This window comes from Stenella coeruleoalba (assembly GCF_951394435.1).
Source record: "Stenella coeruleoalba genome assembly, chromosome: 11".
Classification (NCBI taxonomy): Eukaryota; Metazoa; Chordata; class Mammalia; order Artiodactyla; family Delphinidae; genus Stenella; species Stenella coeruleoalba.
This window is the reverse complement of record NC_137157.1, coordinates 3,961,183-3,967,182: the sequence shown is the minus strand read 5'-3', so window position 1 is coordinate 3,967,182 and position 6,000 is coordinate 3,961,183.

Here is a 6,000-nt window from a genome sequence, read left to right as displayed (position 1 = left end):
AGAAACTCTCTACCTATTAAATAATAACTCCCCATTCTTCTCTCCCCCGCAGCCCCTGGTAACCACAGTTCTACTTTCTGTCTCTAGGAATTTGACTGCTCTAGGTGCCTCGTATAGTGGGATCATACAGTATTTATACTTTTGTGTCTGGCTTATTTCACTTAGGCTATGTTCTCAAGCTTCATCCATGTTGCAGCATGTGTCAGAAGTTCATTCCTTTTTAAGGCTGAATAATATTCCATTGTATGTACAGACAACATTTTGTTTATCCATTCATTCGTTGGTGGACATTTGGGCTGTTTCCACCTTTTGTCTATTGTGAATAATGCTACTATGAACATGGATGTGTACTATCTGCTGGAGTCCCTGCTTTCACTTCTTTGGGATATATACCTAGGAGTGGAATTGTTGGGTCATATGGCAATTCTATGTTTAATTTTTTGAGGAACTGCCATACGGTTTTCCACAGCAGCTGCACCATTTCACATTCCCACTAGCAATGCACAAGGGTCCCATTTTCTTTACATCCTCGCCAATGCCTGTTATTATTATAATAATAGCTATCTTAATATGTGTGAGGTGGTATTTCATTGTGGTTTTGATTTGCATTTCCCTAATGATTAGTGATGTTGAGCATCTTTTCATGTGTTTATTGACCATTTGTGTATCACCTTTGCAGAAATGTCTATTTAACTCCTTTGCCTGCTTTTTAATCAGGTTTGTTATTGTTGAGTTGTAGGAGCTCTTTATATATTTTAGATATGGGTGATCATTTTTTGCATATACAGTATTCTTGGGTCATATCACTTGTTAAAACATTAGTTTATTATTTTTTTAATTTGGAAAACACGTAAAGAAAAAAGAGGGATACAAGAAGCGGTAGTGATTATATTCTTTGACTCAGCAATTCCACATCTAGGGATTTCTCATCAGGAATTTTTGTGAACATGCACAAAGATTTAGCTACAAGGATGTTCATCATAAAAGAAGGAGGAGGCAAGGATTAATGTCTAATCATGGTATATAGGTTAAATAAAACATGGGTCAGCCTACACAGTGCTCTGAGATTACAAGTAACATTGGAGATGAACACTCCATGATGTGGGGACATTTATAATTAGCTATGCATGAAAGGAGAAAGTTGCAAAACAATATTTACAGTGAGATCCCAATTTTGTTTCAAGCATATGTGTAATTCTGTAAAGAGGCAGGAAAAATGCCAGTATGTTAATAGTGGTGATCTCGTGCGGTGGAATCTCAAGTTATTTTTATTTTCTTCTTTGTATTTTTTCAATTTTCCAAATTTCTGCAATAAACGTGTGGCTTTACAGTTAAAAAAAAAAAGTCAGTTATTTTTAAGGCATCCGCAAGTGTATGTACAGTGTTACCCCGATTATGTGAAAATCTATATATTTACAAGAAAAAAAAAGGACTCGAGACCAGAGTCCCACGCGGAACCCTCAGCCGCCCTGGTAGGCGCTGTGAGATTCTGAGATTTCTCATTTTTATTTGTATTTTTATTTGTATTCTCCTAGCTTTTCCAAATTCCCTACTGTCTGGTTGTTCTGTTAGCTGCTTAGGGAAGGGGGAAAAAAGGGAAAATTGTTAATCTTTTAAAAATGAAATTCTAAAGTAAATGAAAATCTGAATTAGATGAAACTTAGCTCAAATATCTCGGATACGCGACCAAAAGCCGAGCCAAAGACAGTAAGCGGGACGCGTAAACTGAGCCACAGGCGCCGCAGCAGAAAGGAGGCCCCGCCCGGGCCCCGCCCCCGGCCGCACGACGCCCCGCCCACGCCTCGGCCGTCTGACTGCGACGTTAAGTCCGCACCGCCGGCTGCCCCCGGTGTTCGGCGACCCCCGCGCAGAAGCCACGCCCCCAGCAGCGTGAAGACCACGCCCCCAGATCCCGCCCCGCCCCCTCGGCCGCGCCGCTGTGTTGGTTCATAACGCCAGCGGGCTGCGCCCTAGTCCGGGCTTCCGGAGTCCGCGCAGAGACCCCGCCCCCGGGGACGTAAGGCCACGCCCCTCCCGCCACGCTGCGTCCGCGCCGCCCGTTGCGCATGTTCTGGCTTCCGGAGCGGGACGGAAGGGCGGGTGGCCGGCAAGGCCAAGGCCGCCAGGCCCCGCCGTGGAAGGGCGCGGTTCCGCGAGGAGACCCCGCGCGCACTTCCTTCTGTCCACCTCTTTCCTGCCCCCGCCTGTCCCCAGGTGCGCGGGTCGCGGAGGCCGCAGTGGATGCCGCACAGCCGGGGGCAGAGATCAAAGCCGGGGGTGGGGGGCCGACGGGGCCCCTGGGACGCGCGCAGCGGGTGGATCAAAGCGCGCCGGCCCCGACTGGCCCTTCCGAGCGGCTGCCCGGGACGCAGCGCGATTAGGCAGGACACAGACTTACGGTGTCTGCAGTGAGCAGGCCAGGCCCAGCAAGGCTACCTACTCCTGCCCCCTCAGGGCTCCGCGTCAGGGGTCGTAGCGCCCTGCCTCATGCTGGCCGTGACTCGGGCCTAAGCCGTGTCAGCCGAGGCTGAGTTTGCAGTGCCACTGCAAAGATGGAAGGCCCAGCGGACATCATAGCAGCTGCCAGTTACTGAAAACCAGTGCCAGGCAGGCCTGGGCCCTGTGCCTTTGTAGCATCTCATTACTCCTCATAGCAGTTCCATTAAGTGCTAGTAAGCAGTCACCTTTCACAGATGAGGGGCTGAGATCAGAGAGGAGGCTTGTCTAAGGCCTCTCAGCAGAAGGGGCACAGCCTGCATTGGGGCCCAGATCCCCATTTGTGGAACTCAGACTTCCAAGCTTTGTGCCAACCTGACTCCGGTGATAGTTTCCTCACAGTGGGCACAGCTGGCTGCCAGCTCGTTAGCTCACTGCTGCCTCATCCCCAACAGGAAGACCCTCCACCCAGAGCTAAGCCCCTCTACCCACGCTGAAGGTGCCCGGCACCCACGAGCTTCGCCCCAGGAGCCCGGAGATTGCGTCCAAGTTAACACCCACCTGTTACACGGGGTCTCTTTGCCTCAGGTATTGGGAAGGACACGCTCTGCCCAGCAGCTGAGAAGAGGGTGTGAAAAATCGGGTGGTTCCAGGATGGTCGGTTTGTTGGACCAGGTCAGCCATGCCAGTGGCGCAAGTTCAGGAAGTGTGAGTGAGGGCACCCCAGGATATTCACACACACATACAGACTCGGTGTTGAAGAAACCAAACCCCCAGCTACACCAAGGCTGCCTGCTTCTCCCATCTCCACCCACCGGGTTCCTGGGAGACACCGAGGGGCATTTTGTTTTCCACGTGGCCTCCTGGGTTGGTATACGAAGGCCACGTGATGCTGGACATTGGCAGCAGATAGGACGTGAGGCCCCAGCCCGGGCCAGCTCAAAGCCCAGCACAGCGCGCCTGCAGCAATCCAGATTTTCCAGCCTCCAAATGTACCTCAGAGAGGAAGCTGCACATTTGATTTTTTTTTTTTTTTTTTGGCTCCATATTAAAGAACAAAGCATGGGAACTGGACAGGCCCCTCTGTAAACAGAAAACACATGTTTTCTGAGAGAATGGTCTCTTCCTTTCCTGGTTTCTTCTCCCGTGGACAAAGGCCTTCTTAGGCCTCCTTGCTTCAAGAGCAGGGAGGCCTCAGACCCAGGGCCGACAGGAGGTGATTATTTTTTGCCCCAACTCAGGGCACAACACCCACATTCTTAAAAGGGGTGTTAATGGATCCACTCAGCAATGGGGTCGGCCTAGGGTGTGGTCCCAGGAAGGAAGCCCCTCAGGAACCTGAACAGGATTTGGGTGGGAGGAGGAGGAGACTGGACCGTTTGTATCTTCCAAGCACTTGAGAATCATCTTGGGTTCTTCAGATGAACATGCGTTTCTTGGGGCCTACTAGCCACACACAGGGGCAGAGACCTCTCTAACTCAGAAGAGAGGCTGGGGCCTGATGTCTGCAAAGAGTAGGCACACTGAGACTGAGTACGGACTGCTCTGTGACCTCAAAGAAGTTTCTTAACCTCTCTGAGCCTTAGTTTTCTCATCTGTAAAATAGGGATAATATTTGGTTGTTGAGGATTCAATAAGATAATGAGTATAGCCCTGTCAGACACAAAACCAATTAATAAGTGAAAGAAGTCAAACTATGTCTCAGTTTTGGTGGTGAGCTGTTTCCACAACCCCCAGAGTGGCCTGAGAACCCTCTGCAAATACCCAGGATTCCCGTACTTCACAGAGCACCTCCACATCCTCTGGGCACTGGATGAGCGCCGGGGCTCAGCTACCCCCAGACTAGCTGCGACCCCTCTTTGGAAGCCGTCATCTCAGGAGCGGATCATTCTTTCGAGCCACCCCAGCAGCCTGATCTTTGTCCTCAGGGGAGATTTGACTTGGGGAAATAACCAGATGTCCTTTGGGCCAAGTTGGCTGAGAAGATGTACGGAAGCCAAGCCAGGGCCCCCTGTCCAGTGCCAGAATGTGCCACGACTGCAAAGTCAGGAGACCTGTGGCTCCCAGCTCCGAAGGCAGTTTGGAAGGAGAATCTGGACCCATCGTCTGGACTGGCCGCCGCTGGTGTTGGTGGGTGTGAGAGTGCCAACGTGCGGTTGTATGAAAATGGAGATAGTCACACACAGCCAGGCTCGGTGGACAAACCAAACCAAAGCCCGACTAATTAACACGAGGCTGCCTTTCATCTCTCAGCTCACAATTTGATTTTCATGGAAATCTTTGTGGGAAAATTCCAAGCGTTTCTGACACAGGCAAATGCGTGAGAGTGAGGCAGGAAGTGGTCCTGGAAGAGTACAGGGTTCAGAGATTGGGGTTTCCTCCCAGCTCTGTACTTAAGCAGCTCCATGGCCTCTGGCTGATCATTTCATCTCTCCAGTCCTCAGTTTTCCGATCTGAACAATGGGGATAGTGATGCCTATCCTTAATATGAGAAGTAAATGGGGGGAAAATGGATATGAATGTGCCTAAAAGCCCTGACCTTGTGTGGCAAGGGCCTTAAAAACATGGACACCATTTGACCTAACACTCCTGCTTCTGGGAATTTATCTTCAGGAAAGCAGCATAGCCACACATGTAACAGTCACTATAGAGATGTTCCAGCGGCACTTTTTTTTTTTTCTGCACCGCTGGGCTTGAGGGATCTTAGTTCCCCGACCAGGGAGCTAACCCATGCCCCCTGCAGTGAAAGCTCGGAGTCCTAATCACTGGACCACCAGGGAATTCCCCCAGCAGCATTATTTATAGTAGCAAAAGCTTTAAAGAAACTACATGTCCAATAATAGTGGCAAAAATTATAGGATGGACTACTGCACAGCTCTCGGGAGTGCTCCAGGCAAGAAATACACAGGCCACGCCCACATGATGGGTACATAACCTGTGCCAGTGACATTGTTAAAAAAAAAAAAAGTAGCATTCATAAGGTCTATTCACAATGGCCAAAACATCAGAAACAACTCCATTGTCCACCCACAGCCAAACAGGTAAACAAGCTGTGATAGGCATACAATGGGATAATATAAAACAATAAACAGGAGTGAGCTGTTGATGGACATACTGATAGACATAGATGAATGTCACCTATGCTGGGCGAGTCCACACTCTGTGATCGCGTTTATGTTAAATAAAGGTAGAACATCTATAGTGGTAGGATTCAGAAGATTGCCTGCCAGGGGACGTTTTGTGGTGATGGTATTTTCTTTCTTGATTGTACTGGTGGTCCCAGGGCTGAATACATTTGTCAAAACTCATTGAACAGTAAAGTGAAAGGGATCTTATTGCATGGAAATTATACCTCAATAAAGTTGATTTTTAAAATTAATGGTATTTAGATTTTATTTTTCAAATCCTGGAAAGAATGAAATTTAATGACATAAAATGCTCAAAACATGTTAAACAAAAAGATTCAGAAATAACCTATAGTGTGATCACACACACAGAGTACATATACATATATGGTTTGGAAATAATACCAGAATGACTTTCAACAAAATGTGTACCTGGTGA